The 15,004-nt window shown below is 38.0% G+C and overlaps 1 protein-coding gene across 10 annotated transcripts in view; it reads right to left on the reverse strand.

Moving 5' to 3' along the window:
• USP9Y (ubiquitin specific peptidase 9 Y-linked) overlaps nt 1–15,004 on the reverse strand; it is a 204,442-nt gene that overhangs the window by 110,670 nt on the left and 78,768 nt on the right. The gene's annotated exons all lie outside the window — the stretch shown is intronic.

Here is a 15,004-nt window from a genome sequence, read left to right on the forward strand (position 1 = left end):
AGTTGAGTGAAAACCCTAAAGTTCTTAAGGCTGTAACCAAGCATGCCAAAATCTGTGGGAAGATAAAGAAGGCCAACTAGTGAGCTGGGGTTTCTGTGGAAGAAAAAGAAGGCCAAGTAGTGAGCTGGGATTTCTAACTCCACTTGACAGTAACAAAGAGCCAGCACCTGCCTGATTCTGCTGGAGTGGTGCCTAAAAGAGAATCAGAACTTTCATCACTGCCCATTGCAAAAAAGGTCACTCCCACCATGGTAGAAGTTAGAAGTGTGGACCACACAGGGGGTCAGAAATTCCTCCCCACATAGCAGTAATAAGGAACACCCCCTTCAAGTGTTAAGGAAGACAGCATAGGGAACTTGGAGTTCTACTTCCAAGTGGTAACAACCAAGGGTATCCCTCCCTTCCCTTGCCTGAGTGTTGCCAGACAAAAATCAAGGAAAACAGAAGTTTCAATATTCCTTGAGTCAAACAACATATGAATATCTCTGGGTTTCCACTGAGTATTACTTGACATATCAAGAATCAGGAAGACATCAACATGAATGAAAAAAGAATTGACTGGTGCCAACACAAAAACGACAGATGTTAGAATTATCAAAGACTTTAAAGTTACATAAACAGACACCGTAATGTGCTACAGAAATTTAAAAAATATTCCAATAACCCTCCAGAAGGTAGGAAAATAAAAACAGAGAAATGAAAAACAGAAGAGAATAAGCAGAACATAAAAATATGATAGCAAGGGGTAGCAGGGATTCTTTGTATTATTAAGTGTAACAAAATAGGCAGGCTGAGGCTGGGCACGGTGGCTCATGGCTGTAATCCGAGCACTTTGGGAGGCTGAGGTGGGTGAATCACCTGAGGTTGGGAGTTAGAGACCAGCCTGACCAATATAGAAACCCCGTCTCTACTAAAAATAAAAAACATCAGCTGGGCATGGTGGCAGGCGTCTGTAATCCCAGCTGCTTCGGAGGCTGAGGCAGGAAAATCGCTTGAACCTGGGAGGCGGAGGTTGCAGTCAGCGGAGACCACGCCATTACACTCCAGCATAGGCAACAAAAGCAAAACTCCGTCTCTTAAAAAAAAAAAAAAAAAAAAAGAAAACAGGTTGAAAGCAAAAGAATGCAAAAAGATAAATCCAGCAAACATAAAAGGAAAGTAGAAATAGCTATTTTAATGAGATTAAAATAGATTTCAGCACAAGAAAAAAATGTCATAGGTCACTAAACAATGAAAAAGGATCACTTCATCAAGACACGACACAGCAGTTCTAAACGTGTATGCACCAAAATGTGTATACTGCAAAATATATGAGGCAAAAACTAAGATAATCAAAGGCAAAAGAGACAAAATCATAATTAGAGAGACATCAACAACCCTCTCTAAACAAATGACAGAACTACACAGAAAATTTGCAAAAATATCAACGAAAGTATCAATCAACAGGATTTAACTGACATTTATAGAACACTCCACACAACAGCAGGATAAACCTTATTTTCAAAGTTCCTACAAAAGAAAACACACAAGATATACCACCTCTTCAGTGACAAAACCAACCTCAGGAAATTTAGGAATGAAAATCATACAATTACACAGGAATCAAAGAATAAATCAACTACATTACGATGACATGAAAACCTCCTATTAATTGTTGTTCAAGTCCTAGTTCTATGTTCTCAAAGAGTCATCTTCACAGAAATTAATATAATTGAGGCTAAGCATGGTGGCTTATGACTGTAATCCACCACTCTGAGAGGCCAAGGAAGGAGAATCACTTGAGCCCAATAGTTTAAGGCCAAGCAAGTTTGAGTCCCAGACTAAAACACACAGTGAGACTTTTCCCTATAAAAAAAATTTAAAAATTAGCTGGACATAGTGATTCATACCTATAGTCTGAGCTACTCAGGAAGCCTGAGGTGGGAGAATTGCTTGAACCTGGGAGGCTGAGACTGCAGTGAGTGTGATTGTACCACTAAATTCCAGCCTGGACAAACAGAGTGAGGCCCTGTCTGGAAGGAATACACACACACACACACACACACACACACACACGCACGCAACATGTATATCTATATATTTATAATATGTATATTATACTGGTATATATGTATATATATATTGGCATATGCATATATACATATACATAAGCCTGTTTGCATATATATGCATGTCAAAAAAAAGCAAAATTTGGATAAAATATGCAACACTTAAACATAGTGGAAGACGGGAGTTCCTAACACCAAACACACAGATAAGAGGAAATGCTGAAATGAATCATCTTAACTCCTACTTTAGGAAACTACAAAAAAAGAGCAATATAAGCTTGAAGAAAGCAGAATAAAGGACACACTAAAGAATTAACAAAAATCCATAAAATTTAAAAGAAACAGCAGAGAAAATTAATTAAAGACTTGTCTTTTCAAAAGGATGTATAATTAAACTTCTAGTGCAGTGAGTAAAACAAAATCTTATTAAAGGTAATACACAAATTACTAACATCAGTAATAAAACAGCTATGACTGCAGACTGTGCTGACATCAAAAAACAATACGGAACACTAGAAATAATATATAATTTGACAGCCTAGACAAAATAAATCACATCTCTTAAAAACAAATTACAGGAACTCAATCAATATAAACAATTTTAAAAGAACAATAATTATTATGAAAAACTAAATTTGTAATGTTAAAACTCCCCAAAATAATCACAAGACCAGATAGTTTCAGTGAGGAAAAAAAGAAGAAACACTTCCCAATATTTTATAAAGTAAGTAATGTTCTGACTGCAAAACCTGAACATTACAAAGAAAACTACAGACTGCATCCCTCAGAAATATGAATGCAAAATTCCTTAACAATTATTAGAAAAGGAAAGTAAAAAATACACAATAATAATGATATATGATTAAGTATAGTTTATTCCAGGGATGCAGGCCTAACTAACTAATCAAAAAACAATCACTGTAATCCACCACATTAAAAGGGTAGAAAAGAAAAACTGGGCTGTACATGGCTGTTCACACCTGTAATCCCAGTGACAGGAGGCGAAGGTTTGGGAGGACAAGCCTGGGCATGACAGCGAAACCCCACCTCTGTAAAAACAAAAATTAGAAAAAAAGTTAGCTTCGTGTGGTAGGATGTGCCCTCAGTCCTAGCTACTCAGGACGCTGAGGGAGGAGGATAGCTTGGGCCCGGGAAGTCAAAGCTGCAGTGAACTGTGATCACGCCACTGCCCTCTCACCTGGGTGACAGAGTGAGACCATGTCTAAAAAAAAAAAACTCACTATCACAACAACAGATACAGAAAAAAACACTTGGCAAAACATCCATTCATGACAAAGAGTCTCAGAACAAAAATGGAATGCAATTTTCTTAAACCAATTAATGGCATCTACAAAAAAGGGGGAGATAACATTATTCCCTCTGTACTTGCTTTTCTGTTCTAAAACAGACAGGGTGAGATCTTGGCTCACTGTAGCTTCTAACTCTTGGGCTGAGGCAATCCTCCTGCCTTAACCTCACAAAGTGTTGGGATTACAGGTGTGATTACAGGGATTACAGGTGTGAGCCGCTGCTCCAGGCTAACGTTATTCTTAACAATGAAACACTGATACTTTTCTTACCATGAGATCAAAGCAAGACTAAACTGCTCCCTCTAGCCACCTCTATTGAGCTTTATACTGGCAATTCTAACCAACACAATGAGGCAAGAAAAAGAAGTAACAGGCACACACAAGGAGAAGGAAGATGCAAAATTCTTCCTACGTGCAGGGGTATGATTTTCTATATAAAAGAAAATTGCAAGGATCCTCAAAGAGAAAAAAAAAAGCCTCATGGACTTTAACACGATTGCAGGACATGGAATATACATATAAAAAATCAAACCTATACAGGAGTAGTAATAAATGTATAAACACAGCATCAAAAACATTCACAATTACTCAAAGTAAAACCAGACACATAAACATTTAACTGTAAATTTAACCAAACATGTATAAGGTTTGTATGTGTAAAACTACCCAGCACTGAATAAATAATTCAAAGGTCTAAATCAGTGAAGAGGTATACAGTATTCTGGGGCTCAAAAATCCATGCCAAAATTCTCCCCAAACCGATATACAGAATTTATGTACTACTATTTAAAACAGTGTATCTCCTATTACTGGGAAGCAGATATCTAAAATGAAGATCAGATTATCTAAAATTTTTATGGTAAGCAAAATTTAAAAACAACTAAATAATTTGAAAAAAGGATAAACTGGGATGAGTCTGTCTACCTGATTTTAATACTACATTATGTACTTGCAGTAATCACAGTTCTGAGGCATGGGAACAAAGATCAATGAAGAAAACAAAAAATGTATAAACCAACCCACACAAATGTGACCAACTGATTTCTGAAAAATGTACAAGAGCAACATAATAAATTAAAAATGAAAGACAGCCTTTCACAAAATGGTTCTGGAATACCTGGGAGAAGAAAAAGAAGTTTAGATCTAAGTCTCACACCTAAAGAATGCAAGAAAGCATCACTCAACTGGATCAGACCTGAATGACATAAGTAAAACTTTTAGAGAAACAATATAACAATAAATAGGATTTATGGGTAGGCAATAAGTGCTCAGAATTTGACATAAAAAAGCATGATTTCTAAGAAAAAATAAGTCGGACCTCATCAGAATTACAAACTCAACTGGTAAAACACCTGTTAAAGCGGACAAAAAGATATGCTATAGACTGTCAGAAAATATTTGCTAACTGTGTTTCTAATAAATGACTATCATCTAGATTATATAAACAACTCAGTAATAACAAACTTAAATTAGCAAATGAACAAAAAAACATAAAAAGGCATTTCACCAAAAACTCCACATAGAAACTAAATATATGAAAGATCTTCAACATCACTAGTCATTAGGATAATGTAAATTAAAACCATTAATGGGATTTCACTGCACACCTGTCAGAATAAAATAAGTTTAAAAAATAGTGTCGCTGGGGTGGGCACGGTGGTTCACGCCTGTAATCCCAGCACTTTGGGAGGCTGAGGCTGGCGGATCACGAGGTCAGGAGATTGAGACCACCCTGGCCAACATGGTGAAACCCCGTCACTACTAAAAAAATATAAAACAATTAGCCAGGCATGGTTGCAGGCACCTGTAGTCCCAGCTACTTGGGAAGCTGAGGCAGGAGAATGGCATGAACCTGGGAGGCAGAGCTTGCAATGAGCCAAGATTGTGCCACTGCACTCCAGCTTGGGCGAAAGAGTGAGTGAGACTCCTGTCTCAAAAAAAAAAAAAAAAAAAAAATAGTGTCAATACCAAAATGTAGAAAGAATGTGGAGAAACCGGATTATTCATATTCATAAACTATGGGTAGAAATGAATAAGGTTAGTCATTCTGGAAAACAGTTTGGAAGTTTCTTAAAAATCTAAAAATGTCCTAAACAAAACAGAAACAAAATCCAGCAACAAATAAAAAGATTATAGATCATAACAAGTATCATTTATTGCAGTTTAAGAAGCAACACATATAAACAAAGATTATATACCAAGACAAGTATAATTTATTCGAGAAGTATAAACCTGGCTGAACATACAAAAATCAACTAATGTAATATAGGACATAAACACATGTAACATCTCCATATACCAAGACAGTTAATAAAGTCCAATATCCTTTCATGATAAAAATACTCAATAAACTAGGATTTGAAGAGAACTTCCTAAACCCAATAAAAGGCATCTACAAAAGCCCTGCTTTTTATATTGTATTTTATGCTGAAAAATGGAAAGCTTGCCAACTACAATCAGAAACAAGACAAAAATGACTGTTCTCACCATTACTTTTAACATTGTACTAGAAGTTCTTGTTAGGGAAATCAGGCCAGAAGGAGAAGTTATATAATCGGAAAAGAACAAGTAAAACTAACTGTATTGCAAACAATATGATCCCATACATAGAAAAATTTAAGAATCAATAACAAACTACTACAAAAAAGAAATGTAACAGAGTTTCAGCATGCAAGATCAATAAACAAATATCAACTGTATTTCTACATACAAGATACATGTTTCTTTACATTAGATGTTAAAAAACCCAAAATGAAATTAGGAAAACTTCCATTTATATTCACAACAAAAACAAAAAATTCTTTTGGTATCACTTTAGCACAGTTGAACTGAAAACTAAAAAAAAAAAAAATTGCTGAACAAAAGTAAGATAGACCCATATAAACGGAAAGACATCCCTAAATAAATGGAAAGACATTGTATGTTCCCTGATTGGAAGACTAATACTGTTAAGATGGTAATACAATACAAACTGAATAAGGTTTATCAAAATTCCAGCTAATGTCTTTGCAAAAATCAGCAAGCTAATGCTAAAATCAATATGGAAGTTCAAGGGACCTAGACTAGCCAAAACAATCTTAAAAGATAACACAACTGAAGAACTGTCACTTCATAATTTGTAAATGTTCTATAAAGCTGCAAATCAATGCAACGCAATTCTGGTTTCACGACAGATATATCCAAACAATGAAACAGAACATAAAGCTTGTAAACACTTCCATCTATGATTGACTTATTTTCGACAAAGATGCTGAACAATATTCCCAAAACAATCTTTAAACAAATGCTCCTTGGACAACTGAATATTCACATGAAAAAAGTAAATCTAAAACTTTTACCAGCATACTATACACACCCATCCATCAAGGAGTCACACAGACCACACAAGTCTAGGAGGTCAAAGGGTTATCACCAGCAAAGCACTAAGGCCACATGGGTAAGCATGACTAACCCCACTGCTTTGCTCCTCTGGTACCACGGTTTGGGGCTGGCACATTCAACATGGTGCTGGGACACAATAACCAAAGAGGGAAAACAGTTGGCAGTGGGTGGGGGTGCTGCTCTCACTGTCTTCCTCTCCACTCTGGGTCACTGGAGAGACTGAGGGATGCCTCTTCTCTTGTCTCTTTTCAAAATATATAATACCCCATCCTCACGCCTGCAACCCCCTTGATTGCAGACTGGTTCTCCTTTAATCCTCAGACCCTAAAGTTCACTCTGGGAAAGCCCCAATTTCACTCACATATAAAGGCCTTCCAGGATGTAAGCCAAGTATTTAAATTCTCCATGAAGGATGTTCCAGGGAAGGGAAAGCCATGAGAAAAGTAGCAGTGACCTTAAAGGACTCTAAATGGGACTATGATGATAACATCAGAAAATGGAGATGGAAACTTTTACAAATGTGTATGCTGAAGGACTTGCAGGGGATTAGAGCCAAACCTATTAACTTCTCTAAGGTTTCCAAGACAGACCAAAAACTAGATGAAAATCCTTCAGCATTTTTGGAAAGGATGAGAGAAGCTTTAGTGAAACACACCTCCTTCTCTTGTGGTTTATTACTCAGGCAGCTCCTAAAATGGGAAGGAAATTAATGAAACACTCTGTTGAAAAATCTAGTTTTTCTCACCCTCAAGTAAAAACTTTGCAGTGTATAAATGACCCTCTCCTCTGTGCCCTAATTAAGGATGTCTCAGGAAGGCACTGAGGCTATCCTCAATCTCTTAGCTTAAAGTGGATATAGGGTCTCAAAATCTAACACTCAGCTCTGTCAGACTTCAGTAAAGTCACTAGGTCTAGTCTTGACAGAAAGGACCAGAGAAGTAGGTAAGGAAAGGATTGAGTGTATTTCCTTTACTAGTTAAGGGGATTCATAGGTATTACCAGATTTTGTAGACTGTGAATACCTGAGTACAGGGAAATGGCTCTCCCTTTATATTACCTCATAAGAGAAACTCAAACAGTTAAAACTCACCCCCACAACTTGGGACCCTGAGGCTCAAAAAGCCTTTAACCAGCTAAAATAAGTCTTACTTAAAACACCAGCCCTCAGTCTTCCCACAGGGAAAGCATCCAGTCTCTATGTATCAGGAAAGAAAGGAATGGTCCTAGAATTTTTAACTAAGGCTTGAGGTCCGGCTCAACAGCCAGTGGGTTACTTAAGCAAGGAACTTAACTTGGTGGCTAAAGGATGGTCAGCCCACATGCAAGCAGTTACAGTGTGGCCTTGCTAGTGCTAGAAGTCAATGGGTTAACCATGGGGAGTAACTTTTTTTCTTTCTTTTTTTTTTTTTTTTTTTTTGACACATGGTCTGGCTCTGTCGCCCAGACTGGAGTGCCGCAGTGCGGCTCACTGCAACCTTGGCCTGCAGGGTTGAAGCCATTCTCATGTCTCAGCTTCTCGAGTAGCTGGGATTACAGACATGTGCCACCATGCCCAGCTCATTTTTTTGTATTTTTAGTAGAGATGAGGTTTCACTACATTGGTCAGGCTGGTCTTGAACTCCTAACCTCAGGTGATCTGCCCCTGTCTCAGCCTCCCAAAGTGCTGGAATTACAGGTGTGAGCCACCATGCCCAGCCTAATTTAACTGTTACCACCCCACACAACATAGAAGAACTGCTGTCCTTCAAGGAAAGGTTCTGGCTAACAGACAAATTGCCTCCTCCAATATCAAGCTTCGCTGCTAAAGGGATCTCCTGTCCAGTTGAAAACCTGCCCTTGCCTAAGTCCAGCCATTTTCTCCCAGAGAAAACTGGGAACCTGAATATGACGGTGAACAGGAAGTGAAGCAAACTGGTAAAAGAAGTAAGAATCACTATTTACATTCTCTGTAAAGTTTTAATTAATGAACAAGAATTTTTTTAAAGAGCACTCAACTTAATTGAAAGTGGATCTCTAAGCTATGGGTGTATTTAAAAGGCCCTGGTGTTTTTCTCTTCATAGATCTTGTTTTTCTGCAAAAGGTTCTTCTTCAGTCAACTTTTTTCACTCTGTCTTGCCACTCTTGGTGCATGCATGAAAGACCCTAGAATGACTTCTGGTGGCCCGGGACTCCTTGAGAAAACAGATGAGGTGCAACACATCCCATTTGGGGAGAAATTTCTGTTTTCTTCATACAACTCCTGTAATTAGAGGTGGTAAGTCCTTCTAATCTGTCTTTGTCTTCCAGCTATGCTTGTTTACTAGGCACAGGAGACTGTATTCCTAGACTGCTCTTAAAAGGGCTCCACTCTAAGCTGTTGGATCTTCCTCTGTCTGTGTAGTCATGTATGTGATATGTATGTGATGTCTATAAAAAGAGTTCTAATTAATTGGCCTAAGTAAATAAGCACTTAAATACTTTTAAGGAAAAAGCAAAAGCTGTGGTACCTTTCAGTTCACATGACTTTCATCTTTAAAAATAAAAACATTCTGGGCCAGGCACGGTGGCTCATGCCTGTAATCCCAGCACTTTGGTAGGCTGAGGCAGGCGGATCACGAGGTCAGGAGATCAAGACCATCCTGGCTAACATGGTGAAACCCTGTCTCTACTAAAAATACAAAAACTTAGCCGGGTGTGGTGGTGGGCGCCTGTAGTCCCAGCTAGTCGGGAGGCTGAGGCAGAAGAATAATGTGAACCAGGGAGGTGGAGCTTGCAGTGAGCCAAGATCAGGCCACTGTACTCCAGCCTGGTCAACAGAGCGAGACTCCGTCTCAAAAAAAAAAAAAAAAAAAAAAATTCCTAGAGTTACCGTTTTGACATCTAATTGAAACTACTGGAAACAGATCTACATGCAAGGTATATAAAAACAGTAAAATATGTTTTTAGTAAAAGATTATAAGAAGGCAAGGAAATGTACATTGTGCCTAAGAATAAAGGACTGTCTTAAATTAGATAAACTGGAAGGTTTAAGCAAACTGAAAAAGATTGCAAAAATTAATCTTACAAAGGAAACTCTTTGTATGAACATATTAACTAAATTAAAAAGGGTATTTGTTTTTTTCTGTAAATTAAATATTGAAATAAAAGCACAACAAGGTTTTCCTAAGATCCCAATCTGCTCTTTAGCAAAACTTGTAAAGGGTTATAACAGGTTTGCAAAAATCTCACCTCATGGTCAAACTGGTTAAAATTGAATAGGAGTGCCTATAATGTTTCATTAAAAACTGAGGCTAAATAAATTAATAGTAAACTAATGCAAGGGTGAAATTTTAACTTTCTCTCTTCAACAGGATTTCCATATAATAATAAAGGCTGATGGGATAACCGTATGGGATATCCAAGATTCTAGGCCCAGAGTATGTGCTGTTAATTGCAATTAAGGTTGTTATGTTGAGTTATTTTAAGTCATGGAAATAATCACATTTGTCAATCATGTTCTTGGCTGTAACCACCTTGGACATTTTGTCTTTACATACAATTGTTGTCTTGCTTGAATCTCCTTCAAAAAAATAGTTTATAATCAGCTATGGAACTTTAACAGGTGCTCTCAAATGCAGGTTTCTCATAACAGAAAAATGTACAGGACTTACGAAAAGCTGAAATGTTTACAAATATCAAGCAGAACAATAGTTAACAGAATGGACTGAACTAATAGAAAACTAAAACAATCTTTTTGGTTTATGCTTGCAACAGTGCTGATCCTTATTTTGTTTTTCAGAGTCAAGGAAACTTGTCTTGAGTTAGCTACAGACTTTAACAACTGTGTGAGGTATACTCTTGTGAACAAGGTTTAGAGCATGTTTGTTTCTTTCTGCCTGGTTCCTTTAAAATTCAGATACTTGTAAGTATTCTTGACTTATAATATGGTTGTTTGCGTCAGTGCAGTAAGAATCCATTTTATTTTGCACACAATTGGAAAAACTGGTTGTTTTACCAAGGCTTTGACTGGAGGGTTTGTTTCCACTGAAGGAGTCAGTCTTGACTTGCAGAGCCAATAAAAGCCCTTTGGGAAAAGTGGCCTCGTACCTTGTCTACACAGCTTCCATATAAGCTTCCTAACCTGCGGTGAGTAACAAATTTCACTTTCTCACAGCCCTAGGAACACCATGCTCTTGGAACCTCAAGAAAAGAGAAGTTTACCTAAGTCACAGGTATCTGAGGGTACAAACTCGTGGCTGGGCTCAGCTTCAAAGTCCCATCTGAGAGTCCTTGTGGAAGAAAGTTCCATCAAAGCCTATCTAAAAGGCCTGTGTAAAAATAATTATTCTTCCTGCACTTTATGCAAATCTCAGACCAACTTTAAAACTAAAGTCTATTTTGCAAACAACTCAATCTTATTTGTTTTTAACAGAAATGAGGACTGGAATTTGTTTTTAACAGAAATGAGGACTGAAAAAAGGGAAATTATGTTCCAAACTTATCACATATCTGTCATTGACTTCTAGTTTCGTTAGTAGTTTTTACGTTCCTGCCTACATTTTAAACTAACATTGCTTATTCCTGTAAACTAACCAGCCATCTCTGGCTGCAGCTCAGAGGAAACAGAAAGGGATATGTAATGTAAAAATCTGGAACAATGTTCTAGTTCAGGGCGATTATCCTACAAATGCTGCCAGGTAACCTATAATCCAGACGTTTCCATTTTGGGAAAGTAAGACCAAGGAAGCTCAACAAAGCCTAGCCCCATGCACCCAAAATCTTAACAGGCATAGTTATAGCCACCAGTTATCAGGGCATGTCAACAGCCTCAGGATTTTAATGCTGTCTTTCCCTACTTCTTGTCTCATTTTAACATATGTCCACTAGTAACCCAAATTGTTTCATTTCACTTAGAAGCTATCAAGCTCCAAATGGTAATGCAAATGGGACCAGGCATAAACACTTCTTTCATCTGAGTGCCTTAAACCATCTCCTGGAGGAATCCTAGCTTCTGTTCCCCACACAATGCCTGTCTCCAGCAGGAATTAACCAGAAAGATCAATGCCCAATCTTCCCAACAGCAGTCAGGGTTTCCACTCCTGAAGCAGGGAAGGAGGGAGAAGCAAAGGAAAAATCAGTTTGGAAAACCTCAGGCTGCACCTGCGCATAGGTAAGCAACTTTGTATAATTAGTCAGCTCCCAGGAAAAGTTTTTCAGTTTAGAAAACCTCAGGCTGCACCTGCGCATAGGTAAGCAACTTTGTATAATTAGTCAGCTCCCAGGAAAAAGTTTTTCAGGCATACAAATGGTGAGAACTTACACAGGGAGGTGAGGGGCTTATCGAAAACAAACCCTCAGTTAAATCAAGAAGAGAAGTGGCACTCTGTGCTTGCCTAGAGACATATCCACAACTGCTTAAGATAAGAGGAGTTGCACAGACAGCTTTACTGATAATAGAAGTTATTCAAACTCCTACAGAGATGAGAAGAGCTTCTTATAAAAGCTGTTAAATTCAGCTATAACCCAGCAATCCACTCGGACTCCTCTCTGCTGAAGAGAGCTTTTTTCTTTCACTTATTAAATTTTCACTCCAATCCCACCTTTGTGTCCACGTTCCTTAATTTTCTTGGACACAGGACAAAGAACCTGGGGTACTGATACAGAAAATGAGAAACTGCTACAATAAGGTGCATTAGGAAGACTGCAACATTTCCACATTTCATCTCACCTAGAGAAATAAGCATTGCATTAAAACACAAAATAAAAAGATAAACAAGCCAAAAACCCTGCCCACCAAGGTTCACAGCAGTTTATAATAGCCCCAACCTGGATATAATACAGATGTCCATTCATGGTGAGTAGTTCATACCATGAGTACTACTCATCAATAAAGGAAGCAAATGTCAGATACAGTATGCCTAATGTGAAGATCTGAAATCCAAATACTCCAAGATCTGAAACTTTCTGCATGGTGACATGATGCTCAAAAGATATGCTCCTTAAAACAGTCTGGGCCAGGCATGGTGGCTCACACCTGTAATCCCAGCACTTTGGGAGGCTGAGGCAGGCAAATCAGATGACAAGGTCAGGAGATCAAGACCATCCTGGCTAACACAGTGAAATCCTGTCTCTACTGAAAAAAAATACAAAAAAGTTAGCCGGGTGTGGTGGCAAGCACCTGTAGTCCCAGCTACTCAGCTACTTGGGAGACTGAGGCAGATGAATGGTGTGAACTCAGGAGGCAGAGCTTGCAGTAAGCTGAGATTGCGCCACTGCCCTCCAGCCTGGGCAACAGAGCGAGACTCCATCTCAAAAAACAACAGCAATAAAAACATTCTGGATTTCAGATTTTTAATGCAGAGATGCTCAAGTAGTCAGTATGAGGCAAATGCTCCAAAAAAAAAAAAAATTCCAAAATACTTCTGGTACTAAGCATTTCAGATAAGGGATACTCAACCTGATAGACACATACATCATTCTAGTGAGCGTGCAAACAATTAAATAGAATGAAAAAAAAACTAACCTCAAAAGGCCATATTATGTTCAATTCCAGTCAGTACATGTTTAAAGTAAAAGCAAAAGACGTTTAGAAATTGAGCCGACTGGCGGTCTGGTTAGTTGCCAGGGGTTAAGAAGGAAGCTGGGGCAGAAGGCAAGCGGGTGTTGCAATAAAAGGGCACCATGAGGAATCCTTGTGATGACACAGATGTTCAGTATCTTGATGGAAACAATGTCAAAATCTTGGTAGTGATCAAAATCTTGGTTGCACTGATTTTTAAAGATGTTAACACTAAGAGTAACAGGGTAAAGAATATATGGGATTTTCTGCATTACTTCTTAATATGGTACGTGAATCTACAATCTTCTTAGTATAAAAAATAAATTTATTAAAGTAAAACAGTGTTCTAAATGCCCACCAATACAGAGGAAGCTATATGTAGTATTTTATTAGTAGTTATTAGTGAGAGGTGAAGTCAGCTGAGCTTCTAGTTCAGATGGGGACCTGGAGAACTTTTGTGTCTAGCTAAAGGTTTGCAAATGCACCAATCTGCACTCTGTGTCTAGCTAAAGGATTGTAAACACACCAATCAGCACTCTGTAAAATCAAACCAATCAGCACTCTTTGTCTAACTAAAGGACTGTAAACACACCAGTCAGCGCTCTGTAAAATGGATCAATCAGCACTCTGTAAAATGGACCAATCAGAGCTCTATAAAATGGACCAATCAGCAGGATGTGGGTGGGACCAAATACAGAAATAAAAGCTGGCCACCCAAGCCAGCCGCAGCAACCTGCTTGGGTCCCCTTCCACCCTGTGGAAGCTTTGTTCTTTCGCTCTTCACAATAACACTTGCTGCTGCTCACTCTTTGGGTTTGCACTACCTTTATGAGCTGTAACACTCACCAGGAGGGTCTGTGGCTTCATTCTTCAAGGCAGCAAGACCAAGAACCCACAGGAAGGAATAAATTCTGGACACACTAGAACTAAAGAACTGAAATCCACTTAAATGTCCAATAATAGGAGAAAGGACTACATCACCTTAACCTAGTAACTGTACAGCAATTTAAAATGATAAATACAGAATTTCTTAGGAAGACAACTGTAACACCTGCTTTTAATTCCCTCTGGTGTCCACAAAATTCCCAATGAAATAACAAAAGGAATACAGAAACTACTAACAAAATAGCAAATGATGAATATTATTACAAGAACAAAAAAATGTAAGGAGGCAACTACAGCATCAAAGAGGAGTGATTAAAAGACAGAAAACTAGACATTGAGGAATGTAGTTGGATCCTGATTCAAACAAACTGTTAATAAAACCTGTGAGAAACTATTTGTGATACGGTTTGAACAATAAGCATTTAGATACACAAAAACTCCTAGGAAACAAATTAGGACAACTACTGGACAGGAAAAATAGACATATTCTAAGAAGGAAGTGAGAGCAGCTCAAAGACCTGTAAAAATGTTCAATCTCAGTATCTAGAAATATTAAAATTGATGACCACAAAGAGAATCTCATAACCATGGGACTTTCAAAAATTAAAAATTATGCCAAAAATAAACGTTGGCAAGCACTGAAAATTAGTACCAACACCTCAGAAGACAAAGGCTACTTAGAATTCAAATCTTTATCACCTAGAGTTTGAGCAAGCACATTAACTACATGTAACTGAGAAGAAAGATAAACTTGGAATCATCCAGCTGCAGCCCACGAAGAACTGATAATTGGCGTATACTCATTGCCTCCTTAAAAGCACCTTAACAAAGACCTTTGAAGACACACTGGCATGCTGTGTAA

This window comes from Gorilla gorilla, chromosome Y, assembly GCF_029281585.2.
Source record: "Gorilla gorilla gorilla isolate KB3781 chromosome Y, NHGRI_mGorGor1-v2.1_pri, whole genome shotgun sequence".
NCBI lineage: Eukaryota > Metazoa > Chordata > Mammalia > Primates > Hominidae > Gorilla > Gorilla gorilla.